We start from the raw sequence: 23,579 nt of genomic DNA, 5'->3' as shown, positions 1-23,579 counted from the left end.
CACTTCACTTCTGCAACAACACGGAGAGAACACTGCAGGGGCATCAGGTCGAAAATAGACAGGCACCTCAGGGGGACGGAGAATGGGGGGGCACCTCAACCGGAAGATGGTACAATGCCACTGGTCCTGGAGGGGGCTACATGCCCTGTGCGATGTCCTGGGGCGTGCAAGGCCACAGTCTCTCAAGTGGGTGGTTTGCCCACTGTGTGGTCCTAGGGAGTGCAAGGCCACAGTCTCTCTAGTGGTTGGTATGCCCACTGCTTGGTCCTGGGGAGTGCAAGGCCACAGTCTCTCAAGTGGGTGGTGTGCCCACTGCTTGGTCCTGGGGAGTGCAAGGCCACAGTCTCTCTAGTGGGTGGTATGCCCAATGCTTGGTCCTGGGTAGTGCAAGGCCACAGTCTCTCAAGTGGGTGGTTTGCCCACTGCTTGGTCCTGGGGAGTGCAAGGACACAGTTTCTCAAGTGGGTGGTTTGCCCACTGCTTGGTCCTGGGGAGTGCAAGGACACAGTTTCTCAAGTGGGTGGTTTGCCCACTGCTTGGTCCTGGGGAGTGTAAGGCCACATTCTCTCAAGTGGATGGCCTCTTTACTGGTTCTGGAGGGGGCTTGTGCCCAGTGTGCTTCATCCTGGGAAGGATGGGGTGAGTAGATGGCTTCTCCACTGGTTCTGGAGGGGGCATTGTGCCCTGTGATGCAGATCTTGGGGAGTGCAAGGTCACAGTCTCTCACCTGGGTGTCAGACCCACAGGATTTGCAGGGGCCAGGATGCACAACAGCCCATGAAGGCAGGCCTACACACTGTCCACCAGCGGTGACGGCTGCTCAGTGGTCGCAGTGGCGGGGCTGGTGTCGGTGCTGGCAGTGGTGGGAGAAGGCTCCAGCCCATCCCCTGCATCCCCGGATGACTGCCCACTGGGGCTGCTGCTGGTGCTGGTGGCAGTGCTAGCAGCTCCAGCCCATCCCCTGCAGCCTCGGACGGCTGCCCACTGGGGCTTCTGCTGCTGGCAGTGGTGCTTGTGGCGGTGTTAGCATTGGTGGGTGGAGGCTTCAGCCCATCCCCTGCAGCCTCGGACAGCTGCCCACTGGGGCTGCTGCTGCTGCTGCTGGCAGTGGTGCTGGTGGCGGTGCTGCTGGTGGTGCTGGTGGTGGTGCTGGCAACGGAGCAGGCGGTGGTGCTGGCAGTGGTTGGGGAGGCTCCAGCCCTCCCCTTACAGCCTCGGACGGATGAACCACCGTGGTTGGTGGAGGTGGCTCCGACTGAGTCCCAGCACCAGGCCTCCTGTCCTTCCTGCCTGCTGGTGCAGACCCCTTTCCCTTCCTGTCAGCAGCCGGGGATTGCCCCTTGCCCTTCCCTCCTGCAGCTGGTGGTGCCTCCTTGCCCTTCCTAGACGCTGCTGGTGGTGCCTACTTACCCTTCCCTGTCGCAGCTGGTGGTGCCTCCTTGCCCTTTCCTGCCGCAGCTGGCGGTGCCTCCTTGCCCTTCCCTGTCGCACCTGGTGGTGCATCCTTGCCCTTCCTTGATGCACCTGGTGCAGGCACCCTTTCAGTGTTGCTGCCTGCTGCCTGGGATCCCCTCCCACCTGCAGTAGCTGTCGACACTACTGTGGACGTGGACTGGGTGGCTGAGGTGCTCGCCTGAGTTCTGACCACCATGGTCCGACGTGAAGGACGGGAGGAAGGAGTGGTAGGCAAGAGGTCAATGGGGGAGAGGAAAAGCTTCTTAGGGACATTGGGGCAGGAAGAGGGTGAAGGTTTGGGAGTGGAGGAAGAGAAAGTGGTTGTAGGAGGTGTCTGTCTGCTGTGTTTGGGTGCAGGTGCATGGGCTGAATGCTGTTGTGAGGTGAATGGCTGTTGGGTGTCTGAGTGCTTGCGTTTGTGTACTTTGGGAGGAGGGGGCACAGACACAGTGGGAGAGTGGGGTTGTGGGGGTGGTGACTGCCAGTGAGGGGCGTGTAGTGATAGGCGTGATGGTGGTAGTGGATGAGGATGTAATGCATGCAGGTGTGAGTGTAAATGCTACTGGGAGGAAGGTGGACGACAAGGAAGAGGGGGACACAGTGGAGGCAGGGGATGTTGGTATGTCTGCATCTGGATGGTGTTTGTGTGAGTGCCTGTGGGATGTAGTGGCAGTGCTTGTGTTTGCCTGAACCACTCCTGTGTGTTTTACTGGGAGCATGCTGGTCTGCCTGTGTGCTTGGGATAGGTTGGGGTTGAGGGGAATGGGATGGGGTAGAGGAAGTTGGAGGGGGAGGCTGGAAACAGGGACAATGGCTGCCATCAGGGAGGAGGCCAGCGCCTGGATTGATCTCTGTTGGGGCGCCATGCCAGAGTGAATGCCCTCCGGGAATGCATTTGTTTTTTGAAAATGGGCGGCCAGCCTCTGGATGGCATTCACAATGTTTGACTGCCCAACAGAGATGGATCGCAGGAGGTCAATAGCTTTCTCACTCATGGCAGCAGGGCTAACTGGGGCAAGGCCTGAGGTGCCTGGGGCGAAGGAGATGCCCACCCTCCTGGGTGAGCAGGCACAGGAAACACGCTGAGGGGCTGCTGGGAGGGCAGTGCTGGTACGTGGGTCGTGGCTGTACCTGTAGTTGGAGTGGGTACAGAGGTGTTCGCCACAACAAGGGAACTTCCATCGGAGGAGGTATCACTGTCAGAACTGTCCCCTCCAGTCTCCGCCGAGGTGCTCCTCTCGCCGTCCGTCCCACTGGTGCCCTCACCATCTGTGGATTAGGCTTCGTGGGCCCTGTGGGATGCAGCTCTCCCCGTCGCTGGTGCCTCTGCTCCTCCGCCAGATGATGTTAATGCACAGGGTGACAAAACAAAAAGGTGGGGGAGAGACAAAGGATACACGTGGTCAATGGCGGCAACAACACCACAGTTGGCGTACACGACACACACCCACAGGGAACAGCCCTACGCACTAGGCAATGCACTAACAGTCACAATGCTAGTCACCAGCCCATGGACAGGGATACCTAACACCAATTGCAGCATACCTGAGACCCACAGACCCCTGCCCAGTAGTGGTTGCCTACTAGCTTGGTTGGAGGAGGTTTCCATCAGACCCTGCCCAACATGGGCCCTACCCTGCAATGTCCGGCCTGGCCTAGAGGCACCCACAGGCCCACATCCCTCACCCGGATGCCACCCCACCACGCTCAAGTAGTATATTGGGGCACTGTACTCACCCCCTTGTGGCTGCTGTGATACCCCCAAGCGCCCATCCAGCTCCGGATAGGCCACCAGCAGTAAGCGGGCCATCACGGGGGTCAGGGTTTCGACGGGCAGCCCTTCCTCGTTGGGAGGGCCTTACCCAGCTCGGCCTCTGCTGTCTTTCGTGCCCCGCGTTTCAGATCCTCCCACCGTTTCCGACAGGTGGGGGCTCTGCCTGCCGTAGACCCCCAGGGTCCGCACAACCTTGGCGATGGCACGCCATATACCCATTTTTTGATGACCTGCAGAGAAATACAAATAGGAAAAGGTATCAGTCAGACCATCCTGCCTCATGGCCCACCACAGCCCAGACATCCCCTTACGCACAGACATTGCCCACCATACATGCAGAACGCTGCCCAGGGCCCTTCCACAAACCCCCCCTGCACGAGGCCCTCACACACAGCACTCCATGCATTCATGCCCCATGCATCGTGCTCACAGTGTACTCACTTGTTGGTCTGGAGGCCCATACAGTATTCGTTACTGGGGTAGGACCCCACCCACCAGTCACTCCAACTCCGCAGCAGTGAAGGTAGGGGCCCTTTCCCCAGTGACACGAGCCATGGTTGGTTCCAGACACAGGTCACAGCAGCACTTGCAGTGTAGGTCCTCTCCTGTTGAAGGTCAGGTAGCAAGTGAGAGAACAGATAGAAAATGGCGGTCACGTCCGCAGCAGTGCATACTGTCACCGCTGGCGTACATCACCATTGGCCACTGTAACCCATAGGGCCCAATGGTATCCAATGAGGAGTTGCACGGCTGTCCTCGACCGCCTCCCTCAACGGCGCACAACGTCAGCGGAATTACCTCATTTACACATGTCCCTCCATACAGGACAGGTGGATGCCATTTCGGGGGGGGGGAGGCCATGGCACCTAACTGCGTCACAGTACACATAGGCACCATTTCGGTCTATCCAACAATATATTGTTACAGTCACAACATGCAATGCAGTGTAGTGTTTGGAAATAGGGAATACTGACCAGCTGCTCACCGTTTGCCCCCTAGATTGCAACCGCTGCGGATGAATAGGAGATGGAGACATCCCCCGTGTACAGGCCCCTGGTGGACTTGGCCACAATGGAGGACAGGCACATTATCCTCACCTATAGACTGGACAGGGCCACAATCACAGAGCTGTGTGCCCAATTGGAACCTGACCTGATATCTGCTATCCGTCAGCCCACCGGGATCCCCCCTCTTGTGCAAGTCCTATCTGTGCTCCATTTCCTGGCAACTGGCTCCTTCCAAGTGACAGTGGGCTTGGCAACAGGAATGTCTCAGCCAATGTTCTCAATAGTGCTGACCAGAGTGTTGTCTGCCCTGATTAAACACATGTGCAGGTGGCCACATCCCAGGCAGACGATTTGGCCACAGTGAAAGCTGATTTCTATGCAATGGGACATATCCCCAAAATTATTGGGGCTATTGATGGTACACTTATTGCATTTGTTCCCCCCCCCCGGAGAAATGAACAGGTGTTCATTATTCCAAAGAGCTTTCACTCCATGAATGTGCAGATAGTGTTCCTTGTGGACTAGTACATCTCCCATGTCAATGCAAAGTATCCTGGGTCTGTGCATGATCCCTTTATCCTGAGGAATAGCAGCATCCTATTTGTGATGGATCAACTCCAGAAGCACCGGGTGTGGCAAATAGGTGAGCCCTGGTTCACACCCAGTAGGTGTTGGTGTATGGGTATGGTGTGGGCCCTAAGGGTTAGTGTGTGGCTAACAGTTGTCCCTCGATATTTGCAGGTGACTCTGGTTACCCCAACCTCGCATGGCTACTGACCCCTGTGAGGAATCCCAGGACAAGGGCAGAGGAACGTTACAATGAGGCGCATGGGTGAACAAGAAGAATCATAGAAAGGACATTCAGCCTCCTGAAGGCCAGGCTTCGTTGCCTCCATCTAACAGGTGGATCCTGTACTACTCACCCAAGAAGGTGTGCCAGATCATTGTGGCATGCTGTATGTTGCACAACTTTGCCTTACGTCACCAGGTGCCTTTTCTGCAGGGGGATGGGGCTGGAGATGGGTGTGTGGCTGCAGTGGACCCTCTGGACAGTGAAGATGAGGAGGCAGAGGATGAGGATGAGCACAACAGAAGTGCAATTAACTGGAGCCAACTACAGGTCATTCCTATGTATACATTACTGTACAGTTGTATTGCAATGTTTAAAGCTTGTTAAACGAAACCATAGTTCAATCATTTGACAGACTCCATACTTGTATTTATTCCAATGGTGTTTATTTAAGTGCTAATAAGTAGAGGGGGATATGCAGTGGCCTGGGGTGATGGTGGAGGAATGTCCAGGATAGAGTCCAGTCTATGTAGATCACAAGTGCATTGTCCAAGGGGGCATAGGAAGTGGAGCAATGGCAGTTCAAGGTGGACAGGGTGACAGAGTGGCACACAAGGGTGACAATCAGGAGAATCTTATTTCCTGGCAGGGGTCTTGGCAATAGTCTCTGGCTTCTGCCTGGATCACAGGGACCGTTTGCAGGGTGGTTCTCCTCCTGCAGGGGGTGGGGTGCTGGTGGCCTGTTGGTCCTGTGGCGGGGCCTCCTGTCCACTAGCGGCAACGGAGGTTGAGGGCTGATCATCGGTTTGGTTAGTGTCAGAGCCCCGCTGGTGTGCCACTGCCTCCCTCATGGTGTTGGCCATGTCTGCCAGCACCCCTGCAATGGTGACCAGGGTGGTGTTGATGTCCTTCAAGTCCTCCCTGATCCCCAGGTACTGTCCCTCCTGCAGCCGCTGGGTCTCCTCCAACTTGTCCAGTATCTGGCCCATTGTCTCCTGGGAATGGTGGTATGCTCCCAGAATGTTGGTGAGGGCCTCCTGGAGAGTCAGTTCCCTGGGCCTGTCGTCTCCCTGTCGCACAGCCGTCCTCCCAGCTTCCCTGTTGTCCTGTGCCACTTTCCCCTGAACCGTGTGCCCACTGCCACTGACCCAGGGTCCCTGATCGTCCCGTGTTTGTGGGGTGGCCTGGGGTCCCTGTTGTGGTGGACACACTGCTGATTGACGTGTCCTGGGGACAGAGGTATGGGGCCACTGGGTGGGTACTGTGCTGGTGTTTCCTGAGGGGGGAGGCTCTGTGATGGTATGCGACTGTGGCTGGGTAACCAACTGTCCAGAGGTCCCTGATGGGCCAGGTTGGCCATTCAGATCTAGGCGTCCAGAGCTACTGTCATCACTGTGGGCCTCTTCTGGGGGGGACTGGATGTTGTTGGCACCTCCTCTCCGGTGGCGCTGGGTGGGACCCCTGTGGGGATGTAAATGCAGTGTTATTCTTTCTGTGTGTGACATCTTGTGCACGGGTGAGTTGCCCTCTATGGTTGTTATTGCCTTGGTAGCTTTGCCTTGTGTGAGTAGTTATTTGGTGGGCTAGGTGATTCTCTCTAGTGTGCATGCGTTAGTGATCGGTGTCTGTGCAGGTCTGTGATGGGGGTCCGTGCATTGGTGTTACATGCAGGGCTTGGTATTGGGAGGGGTGGGTTGTGATGGTGGGGTGTGTGTGAGGTGGTGGAGTGATGGGAGTGAGGGTAAGGGTGGGGGTTTGTGATGGCCTGCAGGTAGGGGGGTGATAGTAATAGAGATTTGACTTACCAGAGTCCAATCCTCCTCCTACTCCTGCCAGGCCCTCAGGATGCATGATTGCCAAGACTTGCTCCTCCCATGTTGTTAGTTGTGGAGGAGGAGGCCAGTCCTCTGTACAGCTATTTGGTGTCTTGCTGCTGTGGAACGCACCTTCCCCCGTAGGTCGTTCCACCTCTTCCTGATGTCGTCCCTTGTTCTGGGGTACTGTCCCATGGCGTTGACCCTGTCCACGATTCTCCGCCATAGCTCCATCTTCCTAGCAGTGGATGTCTGCTGCACCAGTGATCCGAATAGCTGTGGCTCCACCCGGATAATTTCCTCCACCATGACCCTTAGCTGCTCCTCAGAGAATCTGGGGTGTTGTTGTGGTGCCATGGGTGTAATGTGAGTGGTGTGGGTGAGGGTGTGTGGGGTGATGTGTTGGGGTGTGTGATGTAAGGTGTGTGGATGGTGTATAGGTGATGGTGGTGTGTGTCTGTGGCCTTGCCTATGGTCCTGTTATCTCTCTGGTGGCACTTGTTTGCAGTCGTAAAGGGTTGTGGGTAATGTGGGTGTGTGTTTTATATTGGTGTGGGTGTGGTATGTGAATGGGTATCAGGTGTGTGTTATTCAAAAATGTCCAATGTGGTGTTGTTTTGTTAGTGTGTGTGTAATTTGAGCGTGGCGGTATGTACCGCCAATGGCTTAGCGACATTGAATGTCCAACGCGGTGATTCGTGGGTCATAAAGCTGTGGGCGTAGTTCTGTTGGCGTAATGGTGTGGGTTTTGCTACTGCCAGTTTATCACTGACCTTTGGACTGGCGGACTTGTGTGTGTGGCTGTATAGTGGATTGCTATGTGTGTGTCATAATATGGGTAGCGGTAATCCGCTGCGGCAGTGGTATGTTGGCGGCAGTCAGCATGGTGGTAAGTGGTACTTACTGCCAATGTCATAATGAGGGCCATAGTGTGCTTTGCAATGGAAGAACCGATGGGTAACACTGGCATGTATAACTTGCCAAAGCAGGACCAGCCTGTGAGCCCAGATTACCACTTACCAACCAACCGAGTTTACAGACCTCCTCACTGCCAGTCTATGTGCTAAGTTCGACATCTGCATGTACCAACCCTGGCACAAGTGCACTGTAGGCTCTGAGGCAACAGGGAATGGCTGTACACATGCAGAACTGTGCCCGGTGCCAGCTGTGCCTACATTTTTCAGTGTGTGGGGCCAGGTTGCTAAGTTGCTCCATGTCGGCAGGACACAGTGGACCAGATTTATGGGATTTTATCTTAAGGTAGCGCAGCAAGTCACCCTGCTGTGCCGCCCTACATCAAAGGGAAAGGGCAGGAATGTGCCACATCTGTACAATATGGCGCATTCTTGTCCTTTCCCTCTGCACTGGCGCCCTTTTGGCTGCCTAGTACCAATGCAGGAACCCTTGTGACATGGTGCAAGAGAGCCTGTGTTGCATTCAGGATTGTTTTGTGCAGGAAGGGGCACCTTCCTGCACAAAACAATCCTGGGAGGCTTTTTCCTCTTTATATGTGTGCTGCATCTGCAGCACACATAGGGGACAAAACAAGGAGAAATAAATATATTGCTCCATGCTGCACCTCCTCTGGGGAGGCGTAAGGTTTTGATGCTTCCTCAGTTTATATGGACTTGTAAATCTAGGAATGCATCAAAATCCATGGGTGTTGTATGGGAAAACCTGCTGCAATGCCCATGGAATGCCTCCCCAATGCAGAGTAATGCAACAAAGCAATTTGCGTTGCCTAACTCCATATCTATGAGGCCATTCAAAGCCATGCAAAGTGAGGGAACGGCAGCACAAGGGGCTCATAAATATGCCCCCATGTTTCCAATCCTACCTAGAAGATCTGTGGGTGCCCTGAGGTACCCCTGTTTGCTATAAATGAGTCCAGTCAGATTTACACATTATACATTAGACAACAGTACTGGTGGGAACTATTACTACTGGCACACTGTACTTGTGTACTCAGTAGTCTTCTGGCACACAAATCTGGATTGCCATTACTTCTGGTGCAGTGGTGATGATGAGCATTACTTCTGATGTGACTCAGAGTTTCAGCAACTTCTGCAATTAGACAAACTGGACAAAAGAGTTTCTGCTGGATATAAAAATGTGGATCTGCTGGGGAATGGTGCTAGACGTGCAAGTTTGGACATTGCAGGAGTGCAAAGCTTTACAGTTACTACACCTCCGCCAACAGAATCAATACATCTTTTTCCACAATCTCCATCGCAAGGGCAAGTGAATCCCCAACCTCTACCTTTTGTTTTCTTTGCTTTGAATACTGTGGAGTGGAAGGATTCCCTTAGAAAAGGCAGCCCACTACTCCTGAGCCTCTTTTCTCATTCACAGTAAATTAATGTTTTGAATATGTCACACAGGTGATGGGGCACGTTAATACAAAAAGAGAGAAAGCACACAGACCAGCAGTCAGCCTGCGGCCACCTTACTTGCTTCTCATTTAGGGCATCATTTACAAGCCCCTGGCAGCACATCGCGCCACTGGAGCTTCATTTTTTTGACTCTCAGGTGCCGCTGTGTGCTGGCCCATATTTAGAAGGCCACGCAAAGCATCCTTGCGTGGTGTTTCATGGCCTTGTAAATATGGCCTTCTTTCACGCATAACTCTGCGTGAAAGGGGCGTTCCATGGGTGTTGCCATGCAACACCCATGGAATCCAACGCATTCCCAGATTTGCAAGGCTGGGAATGCGTCAGATTCTTACGCCATGTCATGGGTGGAGTTAAAGTGGCGCAACGGGGTTAAAGAACATTATTTCTCTCCATGTTTTCCTCTTTCTATTTGTGCTTGCAGCGCCATTCTGTGTCATTTCTTTGTAAATGAGCCCCTTAGTTTGGCCTTGCTCCCCATATGTTCAGAAGAGAGTGTGTTATACATTGGTGGCTTCCAGTAGTTTATGTGGGCAAAATAGACATTTTTATGGAAAATATGTTCACTAAAAATGTCAATACTCTATCAAACTTTAGCCATATAGTTGTGAAAACTGATCTGCAGGACTGAGACCCGCACCATTTCTCTGGTGAATGAGGTTGAGTCATTTGTTTTATTTTCTCTTTCAGTAGCAACTGGATTTTTTCACAACCCCAGAACTTTAGTGACCTGATGTCAGTTGCCAGCACCACCTGCTCTGAAAATTGTTCCTGCACCACTGCCTGTAATGGCCTCGTCGCAACCCATGACTGAGCACTTGTCATCCAAACACCACAAGGGGCCACCAATCCGGACCCAGATTCACATCTGGGAGCACAGACGATGGCAGAAACCATTGTGTACCATAAGGACCCACAGAAACAGGGTGATGCGACAAACTTCCTAAATAAAATAAGATCCATTATGAGATGTTAGCAAATTGAATCCAAACAAGATATATTCCCTCAACAGGATGCCTTCCAGCTGTGAGTGTGTGTGGTTCTGTGGCACCAGTGAGTCTAGGTGGGGGGAGGTCAGGTGACTAAAGCCAGGACTACATGGCATAGGACTGCGGAAGGGGCTTGAGATGAAAGCTGAAGTAAAACAGTACGACCAGTAGCCACAAGGTGGCGATGGAGATCCACAATATCCGGCTGCTTAAACAAGAGGGAAATCCTATCTTCTCAATGGTTTACAGAGAGGCAAGACTCCCCTAATTTAAAGGAGCACCCCTGAAGGTCCTAGATTCCCTCTGATGTTCGCCTAAAATATGTAAAAATGGGTAATATAAAAGCAGAATTCACAGAAACGAAATAAACTAAATAATTTACAGAAACGAAAGAAGCGAAAATATTTGGGGGCATATTTATACTCCGTTTGCGCCGGAATTGCGTCGTTTTTTTTGACGCAATTCCGACGCAAAACTAACTCCATATTTATACTTTGGCGTTAGACGCGTCTAGCGCCAAAGTCCATGGAGTTAGCGTCATTTTTTAGCGTGGACACCTACTTTGCGTTAATTATATGCAAGGTAGGCGTTCCCGTCTAAAAAATCGACTCCGAGGCATGTGCGTCAGATTTATACTCCCGGGCAAAATTCACGCCCGGGAGTGGGCGGGTAAAAAAAAATGACGTACGGCCGCTTTTGCGCCGTTTTTTAGCGCCTGCAAAAGGCAGGCGTTAAGGGACCTGTGGGCTCTGAAGGAGCCCAGAGGTGCCCTCCCATGCCCCCAGGGACACCCCCTGTCACCCTTGCCCACCCCAGGAGGACACCCAAGGCTGGAGGGACCCATTCCAGGGACATTAAGGTAAGTTCAGGTAAGTGTTTTTTTTATTTTTTTTGTGGCATAGGGGGGCCTGATTTGTGCCCCCCTACATGCCACTATGCCCAATGACCATGCCCAGGGGACAGAAGTCCCCTGGGCATGGCCTTTGGTCAAGGGGGCATGACTCCTGTCTTTGCTAAGACAGGAGTCATTTCTATGGGGGTTGGGAGTGAAAAAAAATGGCGCAAATCGGGTTGAGGCGAAAAAATTGCCTCAACCTGACTTGCCCCATTTCTTGACGCCCAAGCCCCATATCCCCCTACGCCAGCGCTGCCTGGTGTACGTCGTTTTTTTTAACGCACACCAGATGGCGCCGCCGGCTAACGCCGGCTAACGTCATTCGATAAATACGGCGCCCGCATGGCCCTTCAGAATGGCGTTAGCCAGCGCTAATTTTTTTGACGCAAAACTGCGTTAGCGCAGTTTTGCGTCAAAAAGTATAAATATGGGCCTTGATTTACTATCAGTTTGCAGTTAGGTACATATTATCTATCATAAGTGTTGCTTTGTTTAGAAAATGTGATGCAGTCATGTCACTAGTCCGGTTTTTGTATTTATGGCAATTATTGGAAGTGAGCGCGTTGTTTTAACAATGGATTAAGTAAATGTTGTTTTTAAGAAATACCTGTAAATATTTTAACCAATGTGTGTAAAACTAATCCTTTTAGGTTTGCGCAATAAATTGTTGTGAGTGTCATAACTGTTGTCCGTATTACACTTCTAACAACATGTTTTATGAACTTGTGCAACATTTTAATTTTGGCACCATAAGTGTATGTAACACTGACATCCCGTAACCTTAATTCACTAACCAACAGGCCGGTATATATTTATTCTCTGATCTAATAATAATAACAAAAAAGAGGATTTGCTAATAATACCTCTTTAATGTAATAGGCAGCATACGAGGAATAATGTTAGAAAATTACAATTGTTTGCTATGACTATTTAATATGTCTCTGTCTTTTATCACAAAAGTAATTTCTGCATTGAAGGTCTTATATTGTTTTCGTTTTAAAATGGCGTATTGCTTTTTTTTGTTTTAAAAATGTTACAAAACTATATCTTTGGGTAACACAGTGGCATGGAAAAATCAACAGAATCTCAATACATGAGTAGTAACCATGCACTCAACATTTTTTTCTTTTGTCCTCATTTTTTTAAAAAGAACAGGCCAAACACCGTCTTAGCAGGGCCTGGTGTGAACATCTCAATCCTCAGCTGCAAGGCGGGCACCACAACTCTCAACAAGCACCTGGATGAAAGGCGAGTGCACCTGTCCAGGCACAAACATGTTCAACAACCGAAGGACTCCAGATGGAGGCTGTCAACCCACTGTGGGGGTGGAGGAGATGGTCACCGGCAGCCAGGAAGAGGTGGACAGTGAGCTCCTCATTGCCTTGACCAAGACCTTCCTGTGCTGTCCCCATCACCTGGACCAGCATCCGCCCTGCCCTCACTCCAGAGGTGCCCATGCCACCGGGGCCTCCATCCATGCCACTGTCAATCGTCTCCACCTGGCCAACAGCAACAGAGGTATTCTTTCGCCTCACAAGTTTGCCTCTTCTTTAACTCTGAGTATGCCTCTGTGAATGCCTTCAAAGAGGTCCCAAAGCTCTAGAAGAGGTTACGCTAATGATCATAGGTGAGGTAGAGACCCCACAAGGGTCAGTAACTGAACTGCTTCATACTTTATGTATTCTTCTGATCTCCTTGATTGCAGGAGTAACATAGTCTGCCTCCTGCAGCCTTCCCACCTCCTGTAGTTTTGCATCCTAGTTCATGTTATTGCTTTCCCACCAACCCACCTATATCACATTTCCCAGGAAATGGGGCCAGCAGTGGGGCCAGCCATCAAACAACCACTTCTCAGGAGAATATTAACACAGTGCTGCAAAATAGTGACCCTGAGGATGGTAAGGAACTCTTGCCCCCAAGCCAGGTGTGTGTCTCTGAAACCTCCTATTGCTTTGGGACTGGCGTTGTTATTCTTTTGGGGATCTGACTTTTGACTTTTTGTGGAAGATTTGACATTCATCTAGGACGTTTAGCTATATTGCATGGTCTGCTTATGTTGAACAATGGTTCAGGCGTATCATTTTCTGATTTTTGTCCTTTTAAATTTAGATGTGGTCCCTGACATTTTATGAACACTTTCTAGTATTCGTCCACCCTCCTCCAAGTTCTCTGTACATTGTCCCCCTGAAAAAAAGACCCTATTTATTTTCCTTTTGCCCATTCCTACGGACAGTATCTATTCTTTTTTCAAATTCTATGTCAGGACCAGAGGCTCGGATTATGCTTCTCTTTCTTTACTACTCAAAATATAGCAGCCAATCACAAAACAGAAAATCTTCAACTACATTTCCCAACATGCTTTACTCAACATGTCCACCAATCACGTAGTATTAGACCCTATTTAGGGTCCAAAATATCATCTAGAACTCCTCTTTCTTTGCTGCTCGAGTGCAAGATAAGTGCCTTTCACTTACTTTCTCAACTGATTGCAGTTTAACATTGTGCTAGGTTTCAGGGTTACTGCTCTTTCTCCTGGCGTGTCTGGGGTGTGTTCTTCATCGGCACGCGCCTGCCACCGCTGGGGGCGTTAGCTGTGTAGAGTCTGTGTAATGCGTTTTTTTGGCGCCGGCAGGCCTTGTCGAAGCATCCGCTTGACTGCATTTACGCCGGCCGGCCATTGCAGGTAGGTTCCTGTTTCTTTTGCCTTCTGACCCTCATGGTTTAAGGGTTTAAGGGCTTCTGCCCTGGTGGGTGCTGCGCCAACAGCGCTTCCCTGGAGTCTCTCCTCATAAGGCCCGGGGCGGAGAGCAGAGAAGGTGCGTGTAGCCCAGTTGGTGGCTCAAGTGTATATTTAAGATTGTTTTTTCTGGTGGCTGTCCCTGACGGCCTCGACATTTTGGGGGCTGCAATAATTAAGATAGAGCTTTGCTGAGGAGCTGGTGCACTTGAAATGGTTCCCTCCGTTTTCATCCAGTAGATCAGCTGGACCGTTGATAGCTGCTTAGGGCAGCATAACATATTCAGCATAACCGAGTGGATGCCCTTTGAGGAGGAGGAGTATAGGCAATATTATGAGGAGGCGCACGGTCAACAGTTGGGGGGCCGGTCTGTCTGAGGTCATCAATGCCTCAGTTCAGCAAACTCTCATCAGGTCACTCACAGTTTCTGTCCCGCAGAAAATAAATCAGGCTATGATGGCAGCCTTGAAGCCTATCTTTTTGATTCATGTCTGAACCAACAGCTCAAAGAGTTTTTCAGCTGGAGGCCAGACCCTCTCACGAGGGCCACAGATGCCTTCGCTCAGGATTGGTCAGGGTCTCTCAATTATGCATTTCCCCCATTCGCCATGATTCCAAGGGTGGCGACTCAGATCAAGAGGCAGGTGGCAGAGGTAGTGTTGATCACTCCAATATGGAAGGCTCAACCTTGGTTCCCATTACTTCTGGAGCTTGCATGTGATTCTCCTCTATGTCTTCCTTGGTCACAGGAAATGCTGTTAGGTCCGCAGGGAGAGAGGCACCCACTGGTAGTGGAGAGACAGTTGCAGCTGATGGCTTGGTGGCTTTCAGGCAACAGTGGCACTTGCAAGGCATTTCAGACACAGCTGCAAACTTTATAAGTAGAGCATGGACACCATCTACTAGGAAGAGGTACTCATCAGCTTGGAGAGCTTGGCAGGGTTGATGCTTGGAAAGGCACTAGTATCCCGTGGCAGCAGGGATAGTCCAAATAGTGAATTTCTTATCACAGAAAGGAAGGCCTATCTTACAGGTCAGTAAATACATTTCGATCAGCTATTTCAGCAGGGCATGTCAAAGTTAATCACACTCCAGTAGCTCCTTAAGGGCGTGAGAGTATCCACTCCTCCAAAGCCGAAATATACGTGTCTGTGGGATGTGTATCTGATTCTCTAATTGTTTTAGAGTTGGCCAGATAATTCTGGTTTGACGGGAAAGCAACTGTCTGCCAAATTAGCAATGCTTTCATGTTTGGCAGCTTGTCGATGATCATCGGATGTAAAAGCTCTGAATCTTGCAGGTAGAGTGTTTACACCAGAGGGCGTTTCTTTCACTATTTCCAGAAGGACAAAAACGCTATCTACAAGTATAGAGTATTTTGCATATCCTTTCTGTACGAAATTGTGTTGTTTGAAGACGTACAAAGAATGTAACAGAGCGTTGAAGTCAGATCTGATGGGTCAATTACTGATTTCATTACGTAAGCCTTTCAAACCTGTATCTGCAGCGACCATTGCGAGATGGTTAAGAGAAATAATGGTCGAGGCAGGAATTGACATTCAACAATTTGGTGCGCATTCGATTAGAGGTGCGATGGCATCTAAATCTCTACAATTGGGAGTGACATTGCAAGGCATTATGAAATCAGCTGATTGGTCTTCAGATTCTACCTTTAAGCAGTTCTATTATGAACCAATGGGTGATATTGCATCAAGAGTTTTTCATGCAGCTTTAAACTAGCATAATCCGAGCCTCCGGTCCTGACATGGAATGAAAAATTTGCTAGCATTCACATCAAGAATTTTCAATTCTATTAAGGACACAGAGGTGAAGATTATCCCACCCACTTGATCTGTTGCTGTTTGACTTACGAGTTTGTAATTGAGTAATGTATATGTAGTATCAAAGTTTTACCCACCCTGAGGAATGAAAGTTTATACGTTGGATTACCATGAGATTTTTTTCCTGATGTCTTAGGAGCGGAGCAGAAATCAGAATGAATGGAGTGTTGTTTCAAGCCTGGATGGACGAGCTGTGGTTCTTTGTTTGGTTGGTTTTCATCATGCAGACAGGCTTTACGGGAAGATGTTCGTCAAGTTTGTGGTTGTCGAGTGTTGATCATGATGGTCTTCTTCGGAGCAAAGGAAGAGGAGTTCTAGATGATGTTATGGACTCTAATAGGGTCTAATGCTACGTGATTGGTAGACATGTTGAGTAAAGCATTTTTGGAAATGTATTTGAAGTTTTTCTGTTTTGTGATTGGCTGCTATATTTTGAGTAGTAAAGAAAGAGAAGCATAATCCTCGCCTCCGTGTCCTTAATAGAATTGAAAATTCTTGACGCGAATGCTAACACATTTTCACTCTTCTTTAAAATATATTTTATATAATGATGATAAAAAAAAATCAAAAAGGATTTAGGGGGTCATTCTGACCCCGGCGGGCGGCGGTTGCCGCCCGCCTGGAGGGAACCGCCATTTGGCCGCCCGCGGTCAAAAGACCGCTGGGGCCATTCCAACTTTCCCGCTGGGCCGGCGGGCGCTACCTAAGGTAGCGCCCGCCGGCCCAGCGGGAAAGGGGCCTGCAACACTGAAGCCGGCTCCGAATGGAGCCGGCGGTGTTGCAGGTGTGCGACGGGTGCAGTAGCACCCGCCGCGCTTTTCACTGTCTGCTAGGCAGACAATGAAAAGCAGGCTGGGGCCCTGTTAGGGGGCCCCTGCACTGCCCATGCCATTGACATGGGATGTGCAAGGGCCCCCAGGGGCCCCAGGACACCCGTTCCTGCCATCCTGTTCCTGGCGGTAAAAACCGCCAGAAACAGGGTGGCGGGAAGGGGGTCAGAATCCCCATGGCGGCGCTGCTTGCAGCGCCGCCATGGCGGATTTGAGAAACCGGGGGAAATCCGGCGTAAAAACGCCGGACCCGGTTTTCTGACCGCGGCTTTACCGCCGCGGTCAGAATGGCCCAGGAAGCACCGCCAGCCTGTTGGCGGTGCTTCCGTCATAAACCGCCAGGGTCGGAATGACCCCCTTAGTGTTTATATTTTTGGTGTAAATCCTAATGCATTTTTGGATATGATCATGAAATGTATAGTTCCATAGACGTTGTTTCACATTTAATTCACACAGATTTACATCACAAACATTTATAATGTCAACAAATAATTGGAAACTTACAGTATTATAGATTACTTTTTATTAATTTTTAAAAGGAAAGTTGTCCCAGGTGGCATTTTTACATAGGTAGTTTTGAGAATGATACATACAAATGTTACTTTGCATTTGTGTTTGTGTGAGTGTGCTATCTAAAGAGTAGTCAATGTGCACTATCAAGATTTATTACGAGGGGTGTAATCTACGACTCTGCTTATGCAGTACTGGTTGCAAGTATTGGTCTGAGTCTGCGTGTGTCAGTGGTGGTTGAGTTGTTAATGGTGGAGATGGTGGAGATGGTTGAGCTGATGGTGGTGGAGTGGATCGTGGTGGAGGTGAAAGGTTTGTGGGTGCTGTAATTGGACTGAAAATAGGGTTTGTGGGTAGTGTGAGCCTCATAGGTTGTTGTGCCTCTTTAGAATCTTGCGCACTCTTTGGACATGAAGATTCACATTGGCATATTTTTTGTTATTGCCTCTATCATGTCCATGGCAAAGCCTTGTTGCCATGCAATCTCTTAATGCAAACGATGAATATTACCACACTTGCCTCTATCATGTCCATTGCAAAGGCTTGTTGCCGTACAATCTCTTAATTCAAACTATGAATATTACTACACTGTATCTTAGGTATGTCTAGGTAACATTTCACAGCATTATTTAAGGCTTCGGTCTGCTTGTCAATCATCCGAGGGAATCCTTTTTGGTGGTACACAATATCGTAGGGGGGGGTTAAAACAATTACTTGAATCACCGTACACAGTGGCCTGCTGTTGGAAAAATTGACCCTCCCACAGGAAAGGATTTAGCCATGCCAACCCCTCTGCCACATATGCTTGGATGTCTAACATCTAACACTGGATTCAAGCTAGCCTGGCTGATGAAGGGTGAAACCCTGAAACCGGTCCCAGGATGCTTGTTTCAGGTCCAGGGAGGACCTGGCCTGGCAGTTTCCATGGGGATCAGGGTCAAGACTGATTTGCATATGGCTGGGTCCAAACTGGGGTGGCATAGTAAGCAAAATAATTGATGGATTAAACCCAGATCTGTGACTGGGGGTGAATGTTTGATTGGTTCCACATTCCGTCCATCATTTGTGTTTGCTTCGATGTCTAACATGGCCATCAGGTTGTCCATCATGGAGAGGGTTGAGGAAGACTGAAGAAAGGGGAGAACTGTTCCTAACCCGGGATGTCCTCTCAGATGATTAAAAGAAGACAGGAGGTGCATCTACATGGGAGGAGAGTGTCAGGCATTATGCAGAGGTACCTTTAAGTTGAAACTGTGTGAAAGTGACTCTTGAATAGGCAGAACAATCATCAGTTGCACCTTAGGTAATGGCTTGAGACTGACAGTTCTCATACGTGATCTTGGAGGTTGACTGCTTCACAACAATAAGGAGGTATTATCTTTTTAAGATTTCTGTGTAAGCGCAACAATGTCCTCGTCACCCATATCCTGCTCTTTTTCTTCCTCTTGAGCAGCTATGGCCATTGAGATAGCTGCTTGGAGGAGAACTGGACTTCTTCCTGGATTGCCCATCACCCATTCTTGTGACCGGTCAAGCAGAAGGCGAAAAAAGCTGAAATACAGAAATTAAAGTTTTTGTCTCAGTACTTCCAAAAAAATGGGAAATTCAAATTTATTTTAATAACAAGAACATTTAAATAAACACATGTAGTATGGTAGTGACATTAGCAGTACAAAGACATACCTCTGTGTGCTGTTGGTCTCTTTTGGCAAGGAAAGGTCTTCTGCATGGTTAAAGACATGTACCCCTTGCATGAGTGCCCAACTGTACTTTTATCTAGATCCCTAATACTGTTTTTCATTGTCATAGGCAAACACGAATCATAAATCTGTGCTATGACTTAGCCCTCTCGCACAGATTGCGCTCTTGCTAGACCAGGTGGGGTTCTCAAAGCGCTACCCTCATAGTGGTCGAAGGCTATCACCTTCACTAGGAGTTAAGTCTTGAAAGCTGGCCTGGTGTGAGGTGAGCATCTATGGTGTTATCACCCTATATCAGGTCCAGGTATCCCCTATTAGTGAGGTGTTGTCAGTGTCTAGGAAGCCAGGGCTCTCTAGAGTTAGCGGTGGATGCGCAGCCAAGACTTATCTAGGAGACATGCAAAGCTTATGCAATACCACTTTAGACACATAGCACTTACACACATGAAAGAACCACACAAAGTTACAAAAATAAAGGTACTGTATTTTAGTGACACAAATACTAAAATACTGTATAGGCAATACTCTACTAGCAGGTGAGGAAACACACTATTATAATGAGGAATGGTACAGAAAGCAATAGAAACCAGCGAAATAACAGTACACCTTATACTAAAAAATGGAATGCGAAAGGCAGACCCCACCTAGAGAAGTGGAATCTGTAGAGGGGAGCTGGAGGAACTAGGTACCCCAAAAGGTAAGTACCAGAGTGCCCCCCAGCAACCAGGAGAGAGGAGGTAAGTACCTGTTTTTTTCCCAAACCCACAGAGAAACTTTGTAAAAGGAATGTGCAAGACCTAAGCAATACTGAAAGAGACAGAAGATGGATCCTGACAGGAGAGGATCTGCAAGTGAAGGGGACCAAATACAGTTCTGGTTGGAGTGTCCGGTTGGGGCAGGAACCACTACTCACCCTTCTGGAGATGCAGGACCAGGCCGACGGTGGTGACCAGGAATCGCCTATGCAGCACAGGAGCAGAAGAAGAGTTCCAGAAGTGATGCAGTCAATGTCCCACGTCGGAAGAAGAGTTGCAGTCCATCAGTGGTGTGGAAAAACCACCAACAACCCTTGGCAAAGGCAAAAGTCGCAGATGGAGAGTTGCTGAGCTGCTGGGGACCAGGAAGGTCTGAGGGGACTCAACCCGAGGAGTCCCAAGCAACCTTCAGCAGTGAGGAGGGCCAGGAGTCAAGGATGCAGCCCCCACAGGCAACTCACAGACAGCAGGCACAGGAGTGACAGTGAAGCTCATTCAGCACACCTGGAAAGGAGTCTCACGTCACTGGAGCAGCAGGCAGGGGACTACACATTGCAGAGAAGAGTGCTGGAAGCCTGGGCTACCCTGGGTCTAAGGATATCTTGGAAGAAGAGCCAATAATCCTTGGTAGCTGCAAGAGTCATGGTGCACAGGGGTACCACCCTGCAAGGAGAGGCAAAAATTCACCACCTCCCAAGTTGGACAGCTGGTAGAGAGGACTGAGTGGACCACTCTAGACCATGACCTGCGTTGCAGGATCCACGTAGAGTTGGTCGAGAGAGGATCCACACAGTCGGTCGTCGTTGCAGTTGGTGCCTGCGGATACAGGGGAGTGACTCCTTTACTACAAGGGAGATTCCTTCTTGCTTCTTCGTGCAGACTGAAGACTTGCCGCCCTCAGAGGATGTACAGCCAGGAAAATGCTGCAGTTGCTGGAAGGAGCCGGAGAAACAATGTTGCAGAGCAAAGTTGTTGCTGGAGCTGCAGATTGTAGGTTCCGGTAAAGTCTAGTTGTGGTTCCAGTGGACAGAAGTCGAAGTAAACGTTGCAGAGGAGTCCTGCTGGAATCTTGCATGTCGAATCTAAGGACCCTCCCAAGAGGGTGACCCTAAATAGCCCTAAAAGGGGGATTGGTCACCTAGCATGGTGACTACCTATCAGGAGGGGGCTATGACGTCACCTGCGTGACCTGGCTACTCAGATGCTCCCAGAGGCCTCTGCCACTTTGGATTCAAGATGGCAGAATCCAGTGGCCACCTGGAGCTACTCTGGGCACCACTCCTGGGGTGGTGATGGACAGGGGAGTGGTAACTGCCATTATCCAGTTTCGCGCCAGAGCAGGGACCGTGGGTCCCTGGACTGGTGCAAACTGGTTTATGCACGGAGGGCACCAAATGTGCCCTTCAAAGCATACCAGTGGCTTAGGGAGACTACCCCGCCCAAGCCATGTAACACCTGCTTCTAAAGGGTGAGGTGTTGCCTCCCTCGCCCTAAGGAAATCCTTTGATCTGCCTTCCTGGGCTTGAGCTGTTCAAGCAGTAGGAGGGCAGAAACCAGTCTGTAGGATGGCATCAGCGTGGGCTGCCTGGGAAAACCCTGCAAACTGGTAGGAGCAAAGCTGAGTGCATGGAACCATACAACCAATACTGGCAACAGTATTGGGGTATGATTCTGACATGTTTGATACCAACCATGCCCAGGTTCGTAGTTACCATTATGTAGCTCAGCATAGGTCGAGGCCTATGTCCAGCACATGGGTAAAATGACTTGCCCGCACTCACAAAGTCCAGGACCATGAAGCTGGAGTTCATGGGGGCATCTCTGCTCATGCAGAGGTGCCCTCAAACACAGACACTTGCATCCTACCCTCTGGGCTAGGAGGGCCTGTCATAGGGGTGACTTATTGTGACCTGGTGCAGTGACCTGTAGTGAAAGGGTGCATGCACCTTTTCACGCAGGCTGCAATGGCAGGCCTGCAGACACATTTTGCATGGGCTCCCCATGGGTGGCATAATACATGCTGCAGCCCACGGGGAACCACTGGTGCCCCAATGCCCTGGGTACCTAGGTACCATATACTAGGGACTTACATGGGAACCCAGTATGCCAATAGTGGGGTGCAGAAAGTTGGGGACAACCAAATTTAGGGGGAAAGAGCACAGTCACTGGGGTCCTGGTTAGTAGGATCCCTGTGAACACAGTCAAAAACACACTGACAGCAGGTAAAAAGTGGGGTAACCATGCCAAAAAGAGGGTACTTTCCTACATTAAGCAGCACCAGCGTGGTGATAGCAGCATACCATGTAGTGATAAGTAGGAGTGAACTGACCCTTTTTAAGCTGTGTCACTGGAGTAAGGCCTACAAGTTCACTTATCTTTTTTAAGTTTCACTGCTGCTTACCTCACCCCTCGGCCTACATCAGATAGATGTAAAGTACTGCGCAGTGCATGAGTAGTGACACTGCACTGGTTGTATGTGTGCCTGGGAAGGGTACAATGCAGGGATAGAGCAATGCTGTGCAGTGTGTGCATGGTGAATGCATCCACTTGGTGTATGAATACCTGCGAGGAAAACACTACATGAGAGATGTAGTGAGTGCATGTGTGTTTGAAAGAAATGCAATATATTAAGGGTGTAGTGTTGGTCAATGCATGAATGGTGAATGTGTGTCCTGGCTGGATGTATGCCTGCAAGTGGCACAGTACAGAAAGGCTACAGTACTGAGCAGCGCACACAGAGGGGATGTGTTTGCTGAATGTATGTGTGCCTGTGGTGTCACAATACATGGAGGTAACAGTGCTGGACAGTGTGTGTGCTGTGTGCATACACTGAGGACAAGTGTGCCTGTAGTGGTAAACTACATAGAGGACCCTGGATTCCAAGGAAAGCGCACAAAGTGATGCTTAGAGCATGATAATCCCTTCCACTTCGAGAAGAAGAATGCAGTTGCAATCCCTGAACTACAGGAGATGGTGTTCAACTTTCAGAAACATAGGGGGTCATTCCGACCCCGGCGGGCGGCGGGCACCGCCCGCCGGGCGGAAACCGCCCAAACACCGCACCGTGGTCAAATGACCTCGGCGGTGATCACAACTTTCCCGCTGGGCCGGCGGGCGATCTCAAGCAGATCGCCCGCCGGCCCAGCGGGAAAGCCCCAGCAAAGATGAAGCCGGCGGATTTGCTGGGGTGCAACGGGTGCAGTGGCACCTGTCGCGATTTTCAGTGTCTGCTTTGCAGACACTGAAAATCTTAATGGGGCCCTGTTAATGGGGCCCTTAATGTGGCATGGGCACTGCAGGGGCCCCCAGGGGCCCCACGACACCCGTTCCCGCCAGCCTCTTCCTGGCGGTGTAAACCGCCAGGAACAGGCTGGCGGGAAGGGGGTCGGAATCCCCATGGCGGCGCTGCATGCAGCGCCGCCATGGAGGATTCCCTGGGGCAGGGGAAAACCGGCGGGAAACCGCTGGTTCCCCTTGTCTGACCGCGGCTTTACCGCCGCGGTCAGAATTGCCCCGGAAGCACCGCCAGCCTGTTGGCGGTGCTTCCTCTGCCCTCTGCCCTGGCGGTTACAAACCGCCAGGGTCAGAATGAGGGCCATAATGCCCATGCACCATTATCAAAACATTAATTATCACTGTAAGCCACAAAAAGAATGATGACATTGCAGCAAAGATCCATATGTGGGACCATAGTAAGCAAGACATGCCTGTCATGGCCCCAGCACCAAGCAATACTCCATCTGTAGCATTGGCTAATTATAGAAGTGAATGTTTCTGTTGTTTCTTTGAAAAGCAGAAGGAAAACAGCTCCTGTTTCAGCATCAGTATCATTTCAACTGATGTAGATTCTTTCTGTGGTGCACAAAAGGTTGCAGTTGCAATAGTAGCAATTATAGTTGAAGCCGCTGAAGGGCCAATTATTGAAGATGATGCTTGCACCATGTCTAGATCTGTACTTGATGATGAGTGTAAGGCTGGAGACACAGCAGGCTCATCAGACCTCAGAATGGGACCAGTGATTTCAAAGTGCCTGTACTCTACTTGGAGCGTTTCCAGAATAGGGCGAGGATGTACTGGACCAATCTGAAGTC

This window comes from Pleurodeles waltl, chromosome 4_2 (assembly GCF_031143425.1).
Source record: "Pleurodeles waltl isolate 20211129_DDA chromosome 4_2, aPleWal1.hap1.20221129, whole genome shotgun sequence".
In the NCBI taxonomy this organism is placed as follows: Eukaryota; Metazoa; Chordata; class Amphibia; order Caudata; family Salamandridae; genus Pleurodeles; species Pleurodeles waltl.
Note: the sequence above shows the minus strand (reverse complement) of the source record.